Source organism: Lactuca virosa, chromosome 3 (assembly GCF_052849685.1).
Source record: "Lactuca virosa cultivar CGN04683 chromosome 3, Lactuca_virosa_CGN04683_v6, whole genome shotgun sequence".
In the NCBI taxonomy this organism is placed as follows: domain Eukaryota; kingdom Viridiplantae; phylum Streptophyta; class Magnoliopsida; order Asterales; family Asteraceae; genus Lactuca; species Lactuca virosa.
This window is the reverse complement of record NC_136428.1, coordinates 276357896-276382978: the sequence shown is the minus strand read 5'-3', so window position 1 is coordinate 276382978 and position 25083 is coordinate 276357896. Positions and strand designations below refer to the sequence as shown.

The 25083-nt window shown below is 36.5% G+C and overlaps 1 pseudogene; it reads left to right on the top strand.

The window, feature by feature from the left end:
- Positions 1–24508, top strand: part of LOC145164613 (ABC transporter C family member 8-like) — a 52996-nt pseudogene extending 28488 nt beyond the window's left edge.
- Positions 24509–25083: the final 575 nt, after the last annotated feature.

The window sequence follows — 25083 nt, the reverse complement described above, 5'->3', positions numbered from 1 at the left end:
AAAGTGAGAAGATTGTCAACATCAGAGCATAACAGCAGGTATGAGTCAATATTTGCGACGCATGACTGGTTATATGAGTAGTAAGTGCTCAATTGAACCCAAAGTGCCAAATTCAAGAAATCATAAAAAGAATACAAAATTTCAATGTCCCGATCCTTCCAGCGCTCTAAAAAGTCCTTTCTACTCATTCCTTTTTATATACCCTGCTTGGGGATATAGTTTCCAACTATACTTACGGGTCTTTGCATGTTGACTTCAGTCCCCCAAAAAATGTCTTAGAAGCCCCTCATGGTAATATACCGGGAGATATCCCACAATAGAAAAGTCAAGGACGAAAATATAAAGAAATGAGCCTAGCACATAAATTGATAAGAGTGTTATGTGTTATCTTAGTTTTAAAAGCAAAAATAATAATAATAATAATAATAATAATAATAATAATAATAATAATAATAATAATAATAATAATAATAATAATAATAAATTATTATTAAGTTAATCTGTGACCTTTGGGACTCGAATGAGTAAACTCCGAGGGGTGTTCTACACCTAATCGCCTAAAGCTAAATTGTTTGGGACTGATTGGGTTGAAAGTTCGCTACACGGGTTCCATAGAAAGTCATGAACTTACTAATAATAAAAAAAATAGATATGTATAGGTAACCAAATAAAGCTAATATGTGGCCTTTGAGGTTCGGGCAAGTAAACCCGAGGGATTCCTTTAAATCTAGCACCCTAAGGTCATCTGGTCTGGATGTGTTGGTTGGAAGCCCGATACATGGATTTCAAAGAAAGCCATGAGCTTTATTTGTAGGAAAATGTAATTAGATAGTTTGTATATATTAATGTTTATAGTCTACTTGAATAATATGTTTAGGAAAAATGCTTGGTTGCCAAAAGATTCCTTTGGACTTGGACTTGAACTTATGACATTGGGACTGAATGTTAATTACTTTGACTGGTGTAAGTGGTTTGAAATTTGTAACTAATTGGGTAAATTCTAGGGAATTTTTAGAAGATATCTTTTAGAAAAAGATTGTTGTTAATCAACAAATAGGTGGAGTCGGTCATTGTTATATTTTGTAAAACAAAGATGATTGAGCATGTTTTGTCACATACAATTTCACGAGAGTAAGACCATAATTTGTTCCATAAATTGACTTGATGCTATTGAGAGGGAACAAGTGTTGTGATCTTTGATTCTGTTGAGTTGCATTAGGGAGTGGCCAAAGTCTTATTTCTATTTTTATATAATATTTTGGCTTTTCAGAGGTTTACACGGCCGTGTAAATGGAAGCCTTGTGTTTACACGGGCCGTGTAAACGCATAATCTCGAGCATTGTACTTTGAAGGCCTGCCCAAATTGTGCAGTGTACTTTTTGTGTTTACACGGCTGTGTAAATGGTAGTGTTAATTTACACGGGCCGTGTAAACGCGGTCGTAAGTTTAAAGAAGTTTTTCTTCTTTCTAAAAAGGTACAACTGGCTCCATGAGGAGTTAAGTCGATTTTGGGAGTTCTAGAGGCGATTTTCTGGAGGATTTCTAGATTTGTGCTTTGTTCTAGTCATGTGTGGCTAGAAACCTATACTCTCCAACTTCATGTATTGACTATTGTGTGTGTGAATTCAAACATTTGACTTGGTGTTTGTTTTATATTCTATCTAGTGAATTTGATTTTGTTTTAATTGAAAGTTTGGTTTCAATTCTAGTTCTTTTTGGCCAATTGAGTTAGGGTTGATTCATTCAAGTTATCTATTATGCAAAATCCGTAATTGTTGTGTAATATAGAACAAGTAACAAACACTAAATTGAGTTTTCTTAGATTAATTCTGGTTTAAATCAAATTCACACATTCTTACACTCCCAAGCTTATGAGGAGTATTGAATGTTGTTGGTAAAATTCACACAAAGCGTAATGCAATCTTTCCACCTAATTCTAAGAACTTGTTTAGATTAGATTGCTTAGATTAGAATTAATCAAAGAGCTTATTTTGATTAATTAAAATGATGAATATGAATTGCTAGAGCTTGTTAGAATTTCTAAATACCAACATAGATAGAATTAAACAAATATCATTTCATGCTTTGAATCACATCGCTAATTAGTCTTGCATTGAGTTGGAGTATTTTATAAATCTTGAGTTTATTTGATTTGATCAATTGTTTACTCATAACTTCAGTCTTTTGTCTGAATTAAACACCCCCCCTCTTTTGTGATTTTATTTGTACCTTACGCAAAAAAGGTATAAGCACTTATCTTGTGTCTCTGTGGATCGACCCTACCTTCCTTGTATTACCTTTTTAGTGCAAAGTAGTAGTATTTTTGGAGTCATTTATACCCCTTTATTTGTTGGCTTTGACACGCCCAACAATGTGCAACACTATAAATAGAACCCTCTATAGATCAAAATCGGTTGCCTCTTCTCTTTGAGATAAATAGATTATTCTCTTAAATCATCCTCTTGTATATTGGTGTTTGTGAACCATTAGAGGCATCACACTTGAGGTGCTCAAGCTTTCAAAGGTCAAGAACTACAAGTCCTTCTAAAAGGTATGTCATCTAACTAGATGTTATTATTCATTTGGTAATTTGTATGCTAGTTAGGACAATGCTTTGGAAAAATTGAAAATATGCATGTATAATAGAGAAAACATAGATCCAAAGAGATTAGGGTTGCATGTGCACCATAGGAGTGTTATATTGCTCAAAACCCAACAGAACCGAATATCACGGTCTGAAAATATAGAGCCCGAAACCCCATGAAGAGCAACGATCTCCCGAATATACACATCAGCCAGCTTCTCGGCCGAAAAGGGGCACTCTTGGTAAATCGATCCACGATGACCCAAATAGCATCAAAACCCTTGGTGACGAAGTTCATCAAAATCTGCTCCCATTTCCACATGGGAACCTCCAGAGGTTGCAGCTTGACATGCGGCCTCTGATGCTCAGCCTTGAGCATCCTGCAGGTCATGCACCTCTCCATGTACGAAGCTATTTCCCTCTTCATGCATGGACACCAATAACTCAATATCAGATCCCGATACATCTTGGTGGCCCCCAGATGAATAGAGAAATCAGACTTATGAGCCTATTCCAGCACTACCTGTCTGACCCCACCAAACATAGGAACCCAAACCCGAGTACAACGGGTCAACAAACCATGACTATCCGGAACAAATCTGGTGATGTCACCCCTGTTCCTCTTAATCTTCCAATTCTCTTCCCAACCACCCTGAACATGAGCCTCTCTAATCAATCCCACAAGCAAAGAATCCACTGATATCCTCATACATGACACCCCATCATAAGGCCCAACCGACTTGCAGCTCAAGGCATCCACCACCACATCCGCTTTATCCGGATGGTAAAGGAGCTCGCTGTCATAATCCTTGACTACATCCAGCCACCTGAACTGCCTCATGTTCAGGTTTGGTTGATCCATCAGGAATCGGGATGTTACAGTTTTGGCGGTTTGCAACCACAGTGTACCCAAGGAGACCACGACGTGGTACCTTGTTGGGTGGACTTTTGGACTTCTGATTTTGACCCGAATTTTGACCAAGTTTGAGGTAGGGGAATTAGGGTATTGTGATTTGTTTTATTTGTGTTGGTTGAAGGGTTTTTTTGCATAAAATGAATAGTTTTTCACAAAAACCGGCAACGAAAGATTTAAATTTTTTTTATAAATTTCAAGTGTGACAACAAAACAAACCATCAAGGATGCTTTTAAATATGTTAGAATGATATTATAACAACCATAGGGTGTTTAGAAAATACAACCTTTGTAGCCTTTGGAACCTCTTGTATTTGGGGTGTTGAACTATATGGCAAGAACAAGCAGCTTGATCTTCTCTACAAGTAATCCACCAACAAGAATAAGGTACTTCAAATGCTAGTTTTCTCTTGTATAATCTTTTTGTCTTTAAGCCTTAAGCACTTAACTAATAAGTGTAAAAGGAAGACACAAAAGATGAGCTCTAAAACCCAAGAACTAACTTCAAGTGAGAGAGAGGGAGAAGGGAAGAGAACCTATGATTCTATGCATGAAAGAGTGAAGGTTTTTTTCAAGTGATTTAGTGAAAAACAACTAGCATTATATAATATGATCATGTTGTGTATTACATGCAAGGTAATGAACAAACATGGGACATCATCAAATATGGGGGGACAAGAATGTTGGAGGTTGACTTTCAACCTCCTAGCCTTGATAACCCACAGTTTTAAGGACTAAAAAGGTCCATTGGATTTTCTAGTTTGTTGTTTAGTCACTTAATTAACTAGCTAGTTTTTAAATCTTTATTGAAAGTGTCCAAAACTTTGTACATTACTTATATATCATACCATATGATATATATATATATATATATATATATATATATATATATATATAGCTAGTTAGTCTTTCATTTATTAACATTTTCATAAAAAAAATTCTCTAATTAAATACAAGAGTTGAATTTATTTATTAATTGTAAAATACTTAATAAATATTCAATAAGTACCAACTTGATAAAGGTGTGACCCTATAGGATTATATATTATAAGCAAACATCATTCAATAATGATTCTTGGGCAAATAGAACCAACAATCTCCCACTTGCACAAGATTCATCACAGATTGACACAGACAGTAGTTGGCGTCTAACAACGGGCTACTGCCCCTAATAATATACGAAGGGTTGCCATCTCATCAACATCCAATTCCAGAATCTCACTAGCTACAGTTAGAGTATAAGGTAAGTGTATCAATATTCTCTTTGTTACAGACATCATGTTGGATATGAGACGCGAAACGTGATCATTCTCATTTTCCATCCAACTTTTAAGAAAGGCGCCTTAGATGTCTAACTCTCAACACATAAGAGGAACAAATCCCATCTTGACTACATACATACTCTCATATAGTTCATGTTGTACCCCACAAAAGCTTTTATAACTGCACGGTTACGAACAACGTTTAACCATGTCAAAGTATAACGATCCCCATACTTGAGTTCTCCAATATGCATCTCAGGTCGAAAGACATAAAGATAATTACCTGTGATCAAGATTCACTTATGATATTGATGATGGGTTTTAAGCACTATAACACTCCTATGGTGCATATGCAACATTAGATGCTTTGGATCGATGTTTTCTCTAATTATACATCCAATTTCAATTTTCCAAAGCATACATCCTAACTAGCATACAATAGAGGATAATATATAACATAAAAACCAAGTTAGATGAATACCTCTTGATGTAGTTGTAGTTCTTGGCCTTAGAAAGCTTTAGCACCTCAAGTGTGATGCCTCTAATGTGTCACAAACACCAAATGCAAGAGGAGGCTTATGATAATAGGCTAGTTATCTCAAAAATCGGTTATCACTCTCTTAGAATGCATGAGCACCAATTTTAGGGCTAGGGGTTTGCTTTTATAGTGTGACAAAGATTAGGGTTTCATCCATGCAAACCCTAATGCACCATGACCCTTCATATTTATTTGGCTCCATGGGTTAAACCTTTTAGCACATCCTAATAAAACATGGATCATTAGCCCATACTATAAGTATCACTGATTTACTTAATCAGTCCCCGTAAATTTAATCAGTCTCTTTTGATCACTGAATTAATTCCAAATTAACTCTTGATCAATACTAATAAAATAATATGATTTCTCAATTAGTATATTATACTTATAATATATTAATAATTCACAAATAACCTCTTTCTCAAAAGTCCATCCTATCAAATTGCTCTGGTGCAGCAAACCAAAAGGACCATGCTACCATCGGGTCAAGTACATACCAGTTATAGTTATGGGCTTAGACACCCAATCCAACAGTCTCCCACTTGGATAACTCTAATAATTATAATTGCCATTGCAACTTTAAAATCCGGTTAGCAATCGTAGCTCTCAAAAGCTGCTGTCAAACTCTGACCTAGTCAGTGACGCGTGCTTTAGATAAGTGATCATAATATCCTCTATTCTTCAAGATATCATGCGGAGAAATACATGGAACATAGTCATACTTATTGTCCTGCAGTTTGTTTCCCGATATCTGATTTGTTTGACATAGAACATAATTGAAAAACATCAATTGAGTCCTGTCGGGCCCGACACATATGTTGGATAAGGTGTATAAGTCCATAACTATTTCTGGTATGTACTTGACCCGACCCGGCATGGTCCATTTGGGTTGCATGGCACCATGCAATTGGATAAACTAAAATGAGAGAAATAACACTTATGGTTTATTAATATATTATAAGTTCTAATATATTAATAATATTATTTAATTAGTTTGATCAAGAATTAATTTAGAATTAATTAAGTGATCAAAAGATAACTAATTAAATATATGGGTAGATTATGTAAATCTTCCATATCTTATATAGTGGGCTAAGAGGCTCCATGGATTATCAAGTTGGGTTCCGCCCATAGGATGCTCCATGGAGGCTCCATGGGAGTTACAAACCCATGGGTCATGGAAATGAAGAGTCATGCCACATTAGGGTTTACATGGAGTAACCCTAGATATGACACACTATATAAGCAACATGTTCTCCACCAAAATCGGCGACACTAAGAAACAAGAGGGCTAGAGCCGATTTTGCAAGTGTAAGATTCTCTCAAAGTTTACTCCTTTGCATTTGGTGTTGTGTGAAGCATTTGAGGCATCTCACTTGGGGTGCTAGGCTCACAAGGTTTCAAGGATCATAATCAACAACAAGGTAAGTTATTCTATCTTTCATTCAAGTTAAAAATGTTCCCCATGTATGCTAGATAGGAATATAACCTTGGAATTCAACCTTGCATGATTATTAGACAAACATAGATCCAAGGTTATTAGGGTTGCATGTACACTTAGGAAGTGTTAGAATGCTCAAAACCCCATCAGTGGTATCAAAGCCTAGGTTTGTTTGTTGTTTTTTTTTTTGTGTGCAAACAGCTTGAAAAAAATCATTTTTCTGTTTTCTGCTCGTATGAAAGTTTGCACATTTATTGCTGGAAATGGACTAGAAACATTACCCTAAACTGTTTTGATGTTTTAAAGCTTGTTTTAGATGGTGTAATGTTTATGCTAATCCATTTACAATGGCAATTATTAAAATTACAAGTTTTTTTAAGTGTAATTTTTGATTCTTGAAAGTGTTCATATTCATGTTCTTGAACTTATGAAGATTAGATGATCATTGGAATTGTTTGTAACCTTCATGGTAGTTTAATTCATGATCATAATGTGTTTTAATGGAGTCCATAACTTGTCCTCAAGTTATGGAAAACCAAAAGTCTCACTTTTATTAAAGCCATTAAAAGAACACAAGAGTTATAAAAATGAAGAGTCTTCATTTTTATTACTCAATTAATTCATATGTTATAAGAAATGAAAAGTTTTGGAAGTTTACAAAACTTGCCCTCAAGTTTTGGAACATGTAAAGTCTTGATTAAAACTTTAGTTCCAACCCTTAGAATTTTAAAAGTTAAAATTCAACCCTTATACTTTATAATATTATAAGTTACTAATATATATATGTATAACGTCAAGTCGTCTTACCGCTAGTACGCCTCATTCACGAAGCCGGTCTATAAGGGGGGTATAAGGTTGTTGCCTATAAAATGGCAACTTAATGGGTGTCCACTCTCACCCACCGCTTCCTTGATCGGTGGAGGGTCGTTAGCCGAACGGGTAAGACAAGGACTTATAAATTCTCATTAAAAGTATGATGAATATTATAAAGTAACTAAATGCTTTTATTAAATTCCCAATCTTAGTTACTTTAGGAAAATGTGAATAAGGTGCTAATCCATGAAATTACACTTTACACTTTGTTTAAGTCGTTGGTGGAGCGTGTGTGGTTAACCGGCACACTAACTTGGACTTAACAAGGTAGGTAAAGGGTGACTTAAAGTTTATTATAGGTCGGTGGAGCTCGTGTGGTTAACCGGCACATCGATTGAGTAATAAACATTGAGTGTACCAAGTGATTTGCATGGTTACTTCACACCTCGTTTTGTGATCCTCGGTATCCCAGTCACAAAACTTGGAGGGCACACTCGAGATTGAAACATGCCTTTGAAAAGTTCATTGAATCTCAAAAGAATCTAGGAATTTCTAAGAACCAATTAAAAACCTAATATTTATATTTCGTTTTTCATTGTGGAAATTGGTGAATTGTCATTCACCTACCTTTCAAATATGTTATTGCTTGGATTACGGCATACCTCTTCTAAGTTATAATATATTGTGATTGGATCCTAGCCTTAGCATTACATTTGGGTGTTTTATTAAGGACTCTCTTAATATCTAAACTAATCTTGTCCTCTTCTTTCAGATGTCTTCAAACAATGCTGCTTCTGGCTCTAATCCTAATGGCTCCTTTACCCTTATGAACTTGTGTGGGAAAGTCACTTTTGATGGATCCAACTTCAATGAATGGATCAAAAACATCAGGATGATTACCCGCTACGAGTGTTGGATAAGGTGTCTAAGTCTATAACTTATTTGGTATATACTTGACCCGACCCGGCATGGTCCATTTGGGTTGCACTTCACCCAAACTGTTTATGGATAATTTTATGAGAATTGTATACTTACGATTTATTAATATATTATAAGTTATAATATATTAATATAAAGTCATGTTATTTAATTAGTTTTAATCTTGATATAATTATGAATTGATTTAGTGATTAAAAAGAAGACTAATTAAATCATGGGCTATTGTATTTATATGGTGTGGGCTAATGCTCATTTGTTAATGGGCTAAGCTTATATGGAAGTCCATGGATGATCCATGGAGCTTTTAACCCATGGATCCTTGGAAGAGGAAAAGACATGGGTTATTAGGGTTTCACCCTAACCATGCACACTATATAAACAAGCTTATGTTGCATGAAAAAGACCCTAAGTGTGTGTGTAAGTGTGGTGGCCAAAATCAAGAGTTAGTATACTCTCTCATACATTTTCCAAGTTTGTGGTGATTTGTGATTTCCATTTGAGGCATTCACATTATTGGTACTTGGCTCTCAAACTCCAAGGAATCAACAATCAATAAAAGGTATGTAATTCATCTAGTTCTCTTATGGTTAAAAGTACCCCATGCCATGCTAGATACGTTATAAACCTTGGAAAATAATATTTTGCATGTATCTTAGACAAACATAGATCCAAGGTTTAATAGGGTTGCATGTACACTTAGGAAGTGTTGGAATGCTCAAAACCCAACAGTGGTATCAGAGCCTAGGCTTGTTTGTTTGATACTTGATGCAAAAATAGTGATAAAAAGTCGATTTTTTGCTGTCTGACTGATGAACTCGCCGAGTCCATGGGGGGACTCGCCGAGTTCATGTGTAAACTCATCCTACTCGCCGAGTAGGTTCGTGCACTCGGCGAGTAGGAGCCTCAGAATGCAGTTTTTCGACTTTTGCTGCTGGAAATGGACTAGAAACATTACCCTAAACTGTTTTGATGTTTTAAAACTTTTTTTAGTTGGTGTAATGGTAGTTCTAATCCATTTACAATAGCTTATATCAAAATTTCATGCTTTGTATGTGTTCATATAATTCTTGAAACTTTGATGATCATGTTCATGTTCTTATGAATTTAGAAGGTGATAGGAATTATTTGCTGAATTGTTTAGGATTAATTCTTGATCATTTATGTGTTTTAATGGAGTCCATAATTTGTCCTCAAGTTATGGATATCCAAAGGTCACATCTTTTAAACACACACTTAAAACACATAAGTTACATAAAATGAAGAGTCTTCATTTTTATGAACCTTTAATTCATAAGTTATGAAATGAAAAGTTTTGGATAGTTACAAAACTTGCCCTCAAGTTTTGGAATTTGTAAAGTTTCACACACTTTAATAAACTTTAATTCCAAACCCTTAGAGTTTTAAAAGTTAAAATTCAACCCTTATACTATTTATAACATTAATGGTTAATTATTATATATATGTATAAGATGAAGTCGTTTTACCGTTAGTAGGCCTCATTCACGAAGCCGGTCTATAAGGGGGGTATAAGGTTGTTGCCTATAAAATGGCAACTTAATGGGTGTCCATTCTCACCCACCGCTTCCTTGATCGGTGGAGGGTCGTTAGCCGAACGGGTAGGACAATGACTTTAAATTCTCATTAAAAGTATAATGAATATTATAAAGTAACTAAACCTTTTATAAATTCCCAATCTTAGTTACTTTAGGAAAATGTGAATATGGTGCTAACCCATGAAATTCACACTTTGTACCTTACCAAGTCGTTGGTGGAGCGTGTATGGTTAACCGGCACACTAACTTGGACTAGTAAGGATCACGAAGGGTGACTTAATGTTTATCATAGATCAGTGGAGCGTGTGTGGTTAACCGGCACATCGATTAGGTGATAATATTAAGGGTACCAAGTGAGTTTGCATGGTTATTCACACCTTGTTTTGTGATCCTCAGCATCCCAGTCACAAAAACTGAAGGGCACAATCGAGATTGAAACATGCCATTGAAAAGTTCAATGAATCTCAAAAGATCTAGGAGTTTCAAATCCAATTAAAACCTAATAAATTATTTCGTTTTTCATGGTGGAAATTGGTGAATCGTCATTCACCTACCTTCAAATATTTTATAGCTTGGATTACGACATCCCTCTTCCAAGTTATAAAATATTGTGTTGGGTCCTAGCCTTAATATTTCATATTGGGTGTTATATTAAGGACTTGAATCGACTAACTTGATTTTCTCCCATTGTAGATGTCTGGTTCAGACAACTATGATCTTCCCAAATCGCTTGAAACAAGCTTTCCATTTGAAGATGATGTCCCTCAACATCATGCTTCACTCCCCCCACCTCCTCCATTTATTCTCCCTGACCCACAAGCCCGAAGACTTGAAAGGTTCAAGATCACTCAAGCTCTACTAGAAATGAAACATAAAGATGGAAGACCTGTGTGCACTCATGTCTTAGGAATGAAGTCACACATAGACAGGTTGAGAATGTTGGGTGCTGTTATTTCAAGGAAGTTCGTTGTTGACTGGGTTCTTCAGTCACTTCCTGAGTCATATAGTGAGTTTATTAAAGACTACCATATGACAGATCCTGACATAACCCTAATAGATCTTTCTTATTTGCTTGTTGCTGCTGAATCAGCAATGATTTGGCGCAATGGTCGAGCAAATATTGATGGAAAATCTATTTCTCAAACTTCCATGGACATGGACAATGGTAACATTGGAAGTCCAGAAAAGCTTTCTCGTCCCAACGGAAGGGGATCGGCCTTGGTCAACCCGGTTGACCAAAAGGTAAAGGGAAAGGCTAAGTCTGTGATTGTCTCGTGTACCATTCCCAAAGAGTCTATATGTTTTTATTGTCATGAAAAGGGACATTGGAAGCGAAGCTGCCCTGAATACCTGAAATATTTGAAAGCAAGTAGAGACAAAATGTTTGACTCGGCTTCAGGTAAGTCCACTATCTAACTTTGTTAAAATTCCTAATTGTTGATTCTTATTACATGATGTGACTAGGTTGCATCTTGATGTTTAGCAGGATCGAGCAAAAGGAAGGTTAAAATAAGAGTGTGCTCAATCTGATCACGAAGATGGATTTCTATCGCATGGTTCGAGGATCGGATTTTTGAGCTACTACTTAAAAGTTATGATAGATTGCTAGGAAATATGTAATATCATAGTTTTCATTTGAAGATGCATTGTAAGGGATATTTTTCCGCATTTTAATAAAGAAATAAAAGTTTTGTTTAGTTTATTTTATATTATATCCCCTTACAATGGCATTTATGGAAATTGATGTTTGTATGTTTCTAGCAATACTGGAAATATGAGTTTGATTCTCTCATATGTGGTAGTGTCTGAATTTACCAAATGAGGAAAGGTTCTCATCACCCAAGCTTCAGTTAGACAGAAACTTGGAATCATACAAGTTGTATTGTATGATGGATGAGAATTTTCATCTTTGTAAAAATTAAGACTAATTCATTGATCACATGCATATGTGAGTCAATTGAAGGACTAAGGAACTAGGTACACTGGGTGTGTGCTGGTCAAGGTCCACCACAAAGATCAATTCGTCATGATTTACTAGAGATTAGTAAATATGGTTATACTTATAAGGTTAAGTATAATTCTGTAACATTGGAAAAGTTTCAATGTATGGCAGAACGGATGAGATGAATCAAATTTGGCAGAAAGATAAAAGTTTCTCAAATCTGAAAAGATGGGAGAGTACTTTAGTATCATGTTTTTATGATCATCTTAATGATTATGAAACCATATCACAAATTCATACTCTAAGGACATCTTAGTGCATTGTTATGACTAAGATGAGGGGTCATGAATTGTTGGAATGCTTAAAATCAAAAGGATGGATCATACATGTTTTTATGATCATCTTAATGATTATGAAACCATATCACAAATTAATACTCTAAGGACATCTTAGTGCATTTTTATGACTAAGATGAGGGGTCATGAATTGTTTGAATGGTTAAAATCAAGAAGATGGATCATACTTCGTTCCAAAACAACTCTTAGAGTCATACTCCAAGATTGTAACATTGAGTGACATAAAGTAAGGTTTAAAAGACTTATCAAATGTAGTGTAAAATGTTTTCTACTCCTATACATTTGAAATTGGTAAGTTGTGATGTCTTGGATAAGACAAAGACAAACTAAGACCAATTATGTGAAGTGTTTATCTTAATAATAATCTGCACTATCCCTTGAATATTTGTTTTGTCAAGGAATGGTTCTTGACTAGGGAAACTTATATGTCAAGAGGACAGTGGGAGTCTTAAAGATCCTGAAAGGATTTCAAGATTTAATCAAGAGTAAAACCTGAGTTTTATCACTAGCACATGACTTAAGGTTTGAAACCTATTAAGTTGACATAATTCTTGTTTCTGTGTCTGTTCCTATTAAGTTGACTATGCATATGAGTTCTGTTAGTTCTAAACTGTGTGCATAACAGCTTGGAAGCATCGGTGGGCCTTGTGCTACCAAATGACAAGAAATTAAGATTGAACAAGTTCAATCCACGTAAGGCTGAATTTGTTACTAACCTTGTCTTGTGATTATGGTTTTGACAAATTCACATGGATAGGAACTCATACACCATAAAATCTAAGTGTCATAAGGTTTCTCTCCGATTCATGAAAATGATGGTGAGGAAATGCTTTCACTAAGAAGATTTTAAGTAGATAGCAATTGTGATGTTTGCATTCTCAAAGTCGTTAGTGGAGCGTGTGTGGTTAACCGGCACACTAACATGGACTTGTGAGAAATGGCAAAGGTCTAAACAATTAAGACTATGATTACGGCATCCCTTTTCATAGTTCTGGAAATTGTTTAGATACACATGTGAGCTATCTAAGAAAGGGTGTACGAATCTAAATTTCAGAAGTCCAGCTGATTTCTGGAAATATGTCAGAGCTAGTGGGAGCATAAGTGTTATGCTGATAATCATCATGTTAGTGGGAGCATGATTATTATGTTTAGTGTTGCAAGTTAGCAATGTTAATTATAGAAAAACAAAAGTTTCAATTCGTAAAGTTGTAGGGGTTGAAAAAGTTGTTTTGCTATAATTAAGGGAGAGGAAATTATACTTCATTTCAATTCTAAAAGCTTAGATTGAGTTGTAATCATCTTTAGTCAAGGATATATATATATATGAATTTTATGTTGGAATGGTTCAACATAAGGAAATTCTATATATATTGCGTTCTCAAATTCGATTATGATTACAGCATCCCTCTTCATAGTCGATTTTTGAAAACATGGAAAATAAAAAAAATATTGTAGCAAAAGACTGATCCAGTATCAGGTCTTTATGTGAGACATCGTGAATCGTGTCCCATATGCTTCGGGTATAGGATCGGTCACATGTGCTATAATATTCATCCTTTCTAAATTTTCCAAATGCTCAGAGCATTAAGAAGGGAAAAGTCTAGAATTGGATAAGACTAAAATGATTAAGCAATTGTCGAGGACTATCTAAGGCTCACCAAAGATTGGTTGCTCAGGGACAGTTGGAAGTATAGTGTTAAATTTTGGAAGGACCATATGGATATATTCTGAAAAGAGGTAGCTCTTGTTCAGATATGATAATCAAAATAGGAATATGGAAATTTTCCATATTGGGAGTTGGATATTAAGAATCTATGAGAAAGTTAGAAACTTTTATGCAAGAAGGATGTTCAAAGCAATGTACTTTGAATATGAGAGTTCGTTTCCATAGAGTTGATCTCCTTTGGAATCCTCTGTAATGACTGATGACAAGGTTTTGGTGACCTTGTGCATAATCATTACGAGAGGATCAGTGCATATAAGTTTAAAATCTAACAGATTTTTGGTAAATGGTAGGAATTAGGAATTCTTACATTTACAATAAGGATTTGGGATTGTGAAATGAGCATCATTGGAATCATGTTCAATTGATCTATTTCACAAAGTAAAGATCATAGACAAACATAGTGTGCATACTTGGAGTATGGCATAACTATTGTTTAGAAAAACAAAGTGTACATGCTAGGAGCATGGGACGACTGTTGTTTTTGTTCAAGTATTAAGTTGATTATTTGAAACATTATACAATGAATAATGTGTAATCAATATGGTGATAAATAAAAGGTGGTTTTATTTATATTCAAAAGGGTTCTGAGACCATATTGGATTCGATTATTATTGTGTTTCACTTTGCATGTTTTGACTTCCAGGATAGCTAGGTTATTCTTTCCGAATGACTAAGTTATTTAAACACTCCACAGTCGTTCATATGTTGTAAGTAGGTATGAATTAAGACTGTCATGAATCGAGTTTGTAGATGGCTAAACGTGTTTAGACATAGCAATGGTTGCTACAACATTCATGAGTACTCATAAGTTATGAGTATTGGAATTAACCCACGCTCACTTGTATCACTTCATGGAATTTATCTCGAGTGATCGTGATCACTTCATATAAGTCTTCAAACCTAAAGATATGAGTTGTTACCTATGAGTTGGTTGTGCATTGATTGCACGTAAACGCATCAGTAACTTGATGTTATAAAACGTGCCTTTGTGTATAATTCAACAAGTAGTAGAAACAAGTATATGAGTCGAAGTTTATCTGTTCCTTCTAGTCCTTGGAGGATTAGAAGCGATATCTGGGCCCCTCGATGATTTTGTTTTGACCTATGTATCGGGCCCGGTCAGAACCTAATTGATGTGTTCAATTTAGTTCTTTGTCAAACAAATCGGAAATCGGGAAACAAACTGCTGGACAATAAGTACGACGTTGTTCCATGTATTTGTCCGGCTGATATCATGAGAACAGAGGATTATATGATCACTTATCTAAAATGGCGCTTCATAGTTCAACAGAGTTTTCGAGAGCTACGATTGCTGGTTGGTTCCTGAAGTAACATACGCAAATATAGTTATTAGACTTATCCAAGTGGGAGACTGTTGGATAAGGTGTCTAAGTCCATAACTTATTTGGTATATACTTGACCCGACCCGACATGGTCCATTTGGGTTGCACTTCACCCAAACTGTTTATGGATAATTTTATGAGAATTGTGTACTTACGATTTATTAATATATTATAAGTTATAATATATTAATATAAAGTCATGTTATTTAATTAGTTTTAATCTTGATATAATTATGAATTGATTTAGTGATTAAAAAGAAGACTAATTAAATCATGGGCTATTGTATTTATATGGTGTGGGCTAATGCTCATTTGTTAATGGGCTAAGCTTATATGGAAGTCCATGGATGATCCATGGAGATTTTAACCCATGGATCCTTGGAAGAGGAAAAGACATGGGTTATTAGGGTTTCACCCTAACCATGCACACTATATAAACAAGCTTATGTTGCATGAAAAACACCCTAAGTGTGTGTGTAAGTGTGGTGGCCTAAATCAAGAGTTAGTATACTCTCTCATACATTTTCCAAGTTTGTGGTGATTTGTGATTTCCATTTGAGGCATTCACATTATTGGTACTTGGCTCTCAAACTCCAAGGAATCAACAATCAACAAAAGGTATGTAATTCATCTAGTTCTCTTATGGTTAAAAGTACCCCATGCCATGCTAGATAGGTTATAAACCTTGGAAAATAATATTTTGCATGTATCTTAGACAAACATAGATCCAAGGTTTAATAGGGTTGCATGTACACTTAGGAAGTGTTGGAATGCTCAAAACCCAACAACGAGGACAAAGAATATGTCCTTGACAAGGAGCTTAAGGAGATTGATGAGACCACTGCAACTCCCCAGGAGATCGCTGACGTCCGGGCACATGAAAGGGATGCTACAAAAGTGGCATGCATCATGTTGGCCACCATGACAACGGAACTCCAAAAGTCCTATGAGGACTTCTACCCTTTTGAAATGCACCAAGATCTGATGGAAAGATATCATCAAAGTGCACGACAAGAGAGGTATGAAATCATATGCTCTATCATAACAACCATGATGAAGGACGGGGAATCCGTCACGAGCCACATGCAGAAAATGCAAAGGTATGTGGATCGGTTGTTGAAGCTTAATGTGAACTTACCTAAGGAGCTTGCAATAGATATCATTTTGCACTCCTTACCATCGTGCTATGATCAATTCCGCATGACATATCACATGAATAAGGAAGAGGTCACACTCAGCAAACTTCAGGGACTCCTCAAGACTGCAGAAACAGGTCTTAAGGGTAAGTCGGTTGTTAACACTCCTACTCCAAACTCCGCCCCGGTTTTGGCAATCGGGAAAGGTAGAGGGAAGAAGAGGAAGAGCTCTTCGAAGGGTACCAAGGCTAGGACCCTTGATGGCTCTTCTTCAAGTGGAACCAAGAAAGGTTTTGTCACTCCTTCTTCTGACCCTAAAGAGGCTGAATGCTTCTATTGCCATGAAAAGTCACATTGGAAGCGGAACTGCCCAAAGTACCAGCAAGATGTGAAGGATGGGAAAGTTAAACCCAACCATGGTGTGTATGAAACTGTATCTGTGGTTGATAACTTAGGAAATAATGTATTGTGTATTGATTCTGTTAATGATAATAACTTGGATAAAGCATCATTATGGCATTGTCGTCTTGGACATATAAGCAAGAAACGCATAGGCCAACTCCAAAAGGATGGAGTATTGGAGTCATTTGACCTAAAGTCAGATGATAGTTGTGAATCATGCTTACTTGGAAAAATGACAAAGTCACCCTTCATAGGTTCTTGTGAGAGGGGTGAAGGTTTGTTGGATCTTATACACACTGATGTGTGTGGGCCCTTCAAACATGCCACAAGGGATGCTAATCGTTATTATTTAACTTTTACTGATGATTACAGTAGATATGGATATGTCTACTTAATCAAGCATAAGTCAGAGACTTTTGAGAGGTTTAAAGAGTTTAAACAGGAAGTCGAGAATCAATTGGGCAGGAACATTAAGATGCTTCGATCCGATCGAGGTGGTGAGTATCTTAGTTCAGAGTTCCTCGACTATCTTAGGGAATGTGGGATTGTCTCACAAATGACACCTCCCAGGACATCGCAGTTGAATGGTGTAGCTGAGAGGCGTAATCGAACCTTGTTGGATATGGTTCGTTCCATGATGAGTCGAGCTTCGCTACCAATCTCATTTTGGGGGTATGCCTTAGAGACTGCCGCCCATATCCTTAATCTAGTTCCCACAAAGAAAGTTGCCAAAACTCCTCATGAGATGTGGACTGGTAAAGTGCCCAAACTAGACCACATTAAGATTTGGGGTTGCGAGGCTTTCGTGAGACGCGAGACTCATGATAAGCTCGAACCTCGAAGTGAGAGGTGTATTTTCATCGGCTACCCACAGAAATCCTTTGGTTACCTCTTCTACAGACCTAGTGAGAATGTGGTCTTTGTAGCTAGGACGGCTTTCTTTCGAGAGAGAGAGTTCATAAGCCAAGGACACAGTGGGAGGCAAGTTGACCTTGAAGAAATTCAAGAGTCAAGTGGTGAAGGAACTTCAAACCCTAGCACTCAACTTGAGGAGGAAACTTCTGTTGAGCCAATTGACAAGTCTGTACCTCTGAGGCGTTCCACAAGGGTTAGGAATGCACCTGAGCATTACTATGGATTCCATATTACTGCGGAAGGTGATACACTTATCAGGGATGAGACACTGATAGGTCTGGATGAACCTAACAGTTACGCGGAAGCCATGGCAGGCCCTGAGTCAGCCAAGTGGAAAGAGGCAATGGACAGCGAGATACAGTCCATGTATGACAATCAAGTTTGGAACTTGGTTGAGAATGTACCAGGTCGTAAGACTGTAGGGTGCAAATGGATCTTCAAGAAGAAGACCGACATGGATGGTAATGTACACACTTATAAGGCACGACCGGTTGCAAAGGGTTTCTCACAAACTCTGGGAGTTGATTATGATGAGACCTTTTCTCCAGTGGCCAAGATTAAGTCTATTAGGGTTCTGTTAGCCATAGCCGCATTTCATGACTATGAAATATGGCAAATGGATGTCAAAACCGCTTTCCTTAATGGAAAGTTGGCTGAGGATGTTTACATGAGTCAGCCAGAGGGTTTTGTTAACACAGAGTACCCTAATAGAGTGTGTAAGCTTGAGAAATCCATTTATGGGTTAAAGCAAGCACCTCGCAGATGGAATCTTTGCTTTGATGAGAAAGTCAAGGAATTTGGCTTTTCTAGGAGTGAAGATGAATCTTGTGTATATGTCAAGGCTAGTGGGAGTATAGTTAGCTTTTTGGTATTGTATGTGGATGACATACTACTCATAGGAAATGACATCCCAACTCTGCAGGAAGTTAAGTCCTGGTTTGGGAAGTGTTTCTCTATGAAGGACCTAGGAGAAGCTGCCTATATTCTAGGGATAAGGATCTTGAGAGACCGGAGTAAAAGACTAATTGGACTTAGTCAGAGTACTTACTTGGATAAGGCGTTGAAGAGATTCGGAATGCAGGACTCCAAGAAAGGAGAGTTACCCATCCAGAGTAATGCCAGATTGAGTAAGACACAAAGCCCTAGTACTGAGGCTGAGATAGCAGAAATGAGTCGAATACCTTATGCTTCGGCTGTAGGATCGATCATGTATGCTATGACGTGTACTCGACCTAATGTAGCCTTTGCTTTGAGCATGGTTAGCAGGTATCAGGGGAACCCTGGCAAGGCACACTGGACTGCGGTAAAGAATATCCTCAAGTACCTACGGAGGACTAAGGGCTGGGTCCTTACCCTCGGTGGGAGTGAAGACTTGAGAGTTGTAGGGTATAGTGATGCTAGCTTTCAGACTGATAGGGATAATTTCCGCTCTCAGTCAGGCTGGGTCTTTACCTTAAATGGAGGAGCAATTTCTTGGAAGAGTTCCAAGCAAGAGACAGTGGCTGATTCAACTTGCGAATCAGAGTATATAGCAGCTAGCGAGGCAGCAAAGGAGGCAATATGGCTCAAGAACTTCATTGGAGACCTTGGAGTTGTACCAGCTATTAAAGAGCCAATGGAAATTTTCTGTGATAGTGAAAGTGCAGTTGCCTTAGCCAAGGAACCAAGGGATCACGGGAGATCCAGACACATCGACAGAAAATACCATTTCATCAGACATCGAATAGAAGAAGGACTCCTCGTGACAAAGAGGGTATCATCGGATGAGAATCCAGCAGATCCCCTCACGAAGGGACTGACTCGGGTTAAGCATCTCCAGCATGCTCGGAGCATAGGGCTGAAGGATGATATTAGATTTAGTAGTTAGATAACCTTGAAATTTGTAAAGTGTAATTGACATTAGATGATGAATAAAAGGTGTTTTATTTATGAGTAAAGTGTTGCTATCTTTTGTCGATCGTTTACTATATTTCTTTTGCATGTTTTGACTTCCAGAATAATTATGTTTGGTATATCATATTATTCGAACCTCCACAGTCGGTCATATGTCGGAAGTAGGTATGAATCAAGACTGTCATGATTGGTTGTAGAGGTCTAAGTTGTTGGACATGGCTACAACACTCATGAGTGCTCATAAGTTCTGAGCATTGGACTCAACCCACGCTCACTGGAATCACTTCATGGAATTTATCTCGAGTGATCGTGAGACGGTAATATCATATAAGTCTTCAAACCTAGATATATGATTTGTTACTTATGAGTTGGTTATGCATTGATTGTACGAAAACGCATTGGTAACTCGATGTTATAAAACGTGCTCTTGTGTATAATTCAATGAGTAGTAGAACAAACATATGAGTCGAAGCTTATATGTTCCTTCTTGGATTAGAAGCTGATATCTGGGCCCCTCGATGATTTTGTTTTGACCTATGTACCGGGCCCGGTCAGAACTAAGTTGATGTGTTCAATTGAGTTCTATGTCAAACAAATCGGAAATCGGGAAACAAACTGCTGGACACAAAGTAAGACACTATTCCATGTATTTGTCCGGCTGATATCTAGAACAGAGGATTATATGATCACTTATCTTAAATGGCGTATCATCATCTTCTCAGTTCCGAGAGACCTTGAAAGAGCTACGATTGCCGATCGGTTCCTGAAGTATTGCAGTTATAGTTATTAGACTTATCCAAGTGGGAGACTGTTGGATAAGGTGTATAAGTCCATAACTATTTCTGGTATGTACTTGACCCGACCCGGCATGGTCCATTTGGGTTGCATGGCACCATGCAATTGGATAAACTAAAATGAGAGAAATAACACTTATGGTTTATTAATATATTATAAGTTCTAATATATTAATAATATTATTTAATTAGTTTGATCAAGAATTAATTTAGAATTAATTAAGTGATCAAAAGATAACTAATTAAATATATGGGTAGATTATGTAAATCTTCCATATCTTATATAGTGGGCTAAGAGGCTCCATGGATTATCAAGTTGGGTTCCGCCCATAGGATGCTCCATGGAGGCTCCATGGGAGTTACAAACCCATGGGTCATGGAAATGAAGAGTCATGCCACATTAGGGTTTACATGGTGTAACCCTAGATGTGACACACTATATAAGCAACATGTTCTCCACCAAAATCGGCGACACTAAGAAACAAGAGGGCTAGAGCCGATTTTGCAAGTGTAAGATTCTCTCCAAGTTTACTCCTTTGCATTTGGTGTTGTGTGAAGCATTTGAGGCATCACACTTGGGGTGCTAGGCTCACAAGGTTTCAAGGATCATAATCAACAACAAGGTAAGTTATTCTATCTTTCATTCAAGTTAAAAATGTTCCCCATGTATGCTAGATAGGAATATAACCTTGGAATTCAACTTTGCATGATTATTAGACAAACATAGATCCAAGGTTATTAGGGTTGCATGTACACTTAGGAAGTGTTAGAATGCTCAAAACCCCATCAACATAAGCCAAAATAAAATCATCGAGGGGCCCAATATATCGCTTTTAATCCTCTTAGGATAAAAGGAATAGATAAACTTTGACTTATATGCTTGTACTAACTACTTGTTAAATCATGCAAAACGATACGTTTTATAACATCAAGTTACTGATGTGTTTTCATATCATCAATGCACAACCAACTCGTAGTCAACAACTCATATATCTTGGTTTGAAGACTATGTGATATTATCGTCTCACACTCACTCGTGATAAATTCCATGAAGTGATTCATGTGAGTGTGGGTTTAATCCAATACGCAAATCAGTACTAGAAAAACAGCCTTTTACGACGCGCAATTAATGACACACACTGATAGAGGGCGCGCATTTGTGTGTGCCCTAAAACATAATGTCAGTTTTCCAAAATTTGAAGGATAGAGGACGCGCTTTTGTGCGTGCCCTAAAATTATTGCCAAACAAAACAAAATTAAAAACACGGAGGGCGCTTATTGTAAGTGTGTGTCATCTACAAATGTCGCTTTATATTTTTTTTTAACTAAACGTGCGCTTTTAAAGAGGGATCCTCTAAAATTCTAAAATTTTGAATAACCCGCTTCTGCACTCTCTCCTCTGGATCGCCTTATCTCTCGTAAAATCGCACAGAGCCATTCTCTCCCTCCTCTCTCTCTCTCTAACCTTAGACACAGCCACCGGCCATTCACGATGTCTTCTTACCCTTTCCTTCTTCCTTGCTCCATATTTTTGACCTTCGTCGGAGCTATCTTCTTCTCCCCCGCCGCCACCAACAAACCACAACCTTATTCATTACCCTAAAAACCAGACTAATGTTTCACCTATCATAATCTCTCTCTCATAACACTTAGGTTTTTGGCAATTGAAAAAATCGCTCTACTGTTGACTCTTTTGTTTATGTATTGTTATGGTCTTCTCAAATCATAGTTTTATCAAGTGAGCTCACATTCAATTCTATGACTTGCCTCTCCTCTTCTCTACAGACCTAATTACAACATCTAGATGTACGAATCACTCTACTGTTGACTCAAATTTCTCCAATTTCTTTTGAATTTTCAGATTGTTGAGCAGAACGTGAAGGAAGTAGAGATTATTGAGCATGATTTGTCATGATTTTTTGTTCTTCTTACAAGCCCTAGGTCCTCTTTAAATAAATATCTCGATAAAATATCCATATTTATGATGGAATTGAGTTTGAGTATAGTAATAATCTTGTTTGACTATTTTGCAGACGGAATCTTCTCTTAACCGTAAACTGGTGATTGAGATTGCAGAAGCACAATCTTTTGGGGTAAGTTCATTCAAATTTGTATCCATCATGTCCATGTCATATTGTTCTATTTTGAGGGCATTATCCGTGGCTGGATAGAGATAATATTGTGAGAATTATAAATTGGTTTAATATTCTTGCTATCCACAGATTAAGGCTAAGAAACCTACCTGGAAGATCTGTTCTTCGTTTTATCTTAAGAATCTAGTGAAAAGCTTACCTAAAGTCCAGATTATTGATGACATGGATCTTATTGATGAGGACAGCCTGTTATTTGAAGAGGTCTTGAAGAAACCTCAGCTCCCACCTGGTAAATGTTAAGAGTTAGGGTTTTCATTTTTTTTCTGTGGATAAGTGTGTAGATGTTAAGTTGGACAAGGTGAGATTTTGTTGTTTCTGATTGCATATTGTGATGAGGTTTTGCAGTTAGTGATTGTGAAGTTGGAAGCACAAGGAAAGAATGCAAAAATTGCTCATGTGGACGTGATGAAGAAGAGGAGAAAGTGAAAAAGCTGGGAGTGACTATGGACCAGTTGGTGACAAACTAATTTCAACAATTTTAGAATCAAATTCTTTAGCTTTCTTGTACAGCTCCTCAAATTCAACAATATTAAATGTTTGAAAAACTTTAGCTTTCTTGTACATCTCTTCTCTAATGGCGATATAAGACTCCACCTGTTCATCTTCTGTTGCGCCTTCACTTACAGGTTTAGAAGGTTTCTCCACTGTATCTGGATGAACTTCCCCTTCACTTTCTTCAATATTGGCTTCCTCTTTAGTATTTGTTGCAGCTGCACCTTCCTCAGGGGTTGTCAGTTCAGATAAAGGGCGACTTGCTATTAGTTCCATGAAGCTGTAAATTATAGAAAAGAGTGATCGTGTTTAGTTTAAGTTGGACCTAAGAAAAGCAAGCACAGAAGCTAGAAGCTCTTCTACTGAACAAGTGTATATCATCTGTTATAATAGCGGTCCAATTGTTGTTTGAACCTACTCTTTTTAAGGGTAGTATCTGGAAAAATCTTGACCCCTTAGGACTTCACTCTGATCATGAAATATGGGAGGTAATAAAAATATAAATAAAAATGAAAATTCATATTATTATTTTTTATTATTAATTTGACTGATTCTTGCAGGCATTGGAGAAATGCCAGCTTAAGAGTACCATTAGTAGTCTCCCAAACTGTTTAGATTCATCTAGTAAGAACAATGTAGAATTGAATTCCCTCCATTTATGGAATGGAATTAAAAATTCCAATTCCAATGTTTTTTTTGTAAAACAGTGAGTGATGAAGGAGAAAATTGGAGTATGGGTCAACGACAGCTGTTCTGTTTAGGAAGTGTGTTGCTTAGGAGAAACAATATCTTAATTCTTGATGAAGCAACTGCATTAATTGATTCAGACACAGATGCCACTGTACAAAGGATTATAAGGCAGGAATTCTCAACTTGCACTGTTGTAACAATTGCTCATAGGATTCCAACTGTTATAGACAGTGACATGGTCATGGTTCTCTCCTCTGGTATGTATCGTATTCTTCATAAACTCATATATCTCTTAAAATGACACAATTACCCTCTACAAAATAATAAAATTCCATGTATAATATGTGAAATGATGGAATATGATGCGCCCTCCAAGCCAATGGAGTCGGATTCTTATTTCTCAAAACTTGTTGCTGAGTACTGGTCCAGCTGCAGGAGATGATCCACGGGTAATTTCTTTTCAAGTTAAAAGTAAAAGTAAAATTTCTTATTATTCGTTATATGTATATACGTATATGTATGTGTATATATGTATACACATATACATATATTGTTAATTAATTATTCTTTATGAAGATTTGAACTTGATAGTAGCTGATAATAATGGAAATCAGGAAGAATAATATGCAAGTTATACAAAAATTTTGAAAGGGTATTTTGGGTATTTGGTAGTAGATATTAATCCACAAGAAAAATCTTTACTGTATGATTGGGTGAAACTCATTGTCGTTCTTAAGTTTTTTTTCTTTTTTGGGTATTTGGTAGTATATATTATTTGTGTACATTGAACAGGAATTATGGATATATTGTTGTTCATTCAATAATATAATACGTACAAAACAGTGAGGTTTGAATTTAAAACATCATATGGGTTGGAGTATTTGCGAATTGGGCATGCTCTTGACACCAACAAGTTTGAAAGTTTTCAAAATAATTATTATGTGGTCTTTAAATTGACAATTGTTAATAATTCTAAGAATTTTGACTTAAATTAGTGTGAAAATGGTTCCATGCAAAGGATCCAACAAGTTTGAAAGTTTTCAAAATAACGCCAATTCACAAACACTTTAGATTCAGACCTCTTCCAAACAACAAGACTCTCTGCTGGATCTTCAAGATATTATGGTCAAGCAATTATATACATAATGTTTAAGTCTTGACTCTTTGAGAAAAACACAAATCTATATAAATATTAAGC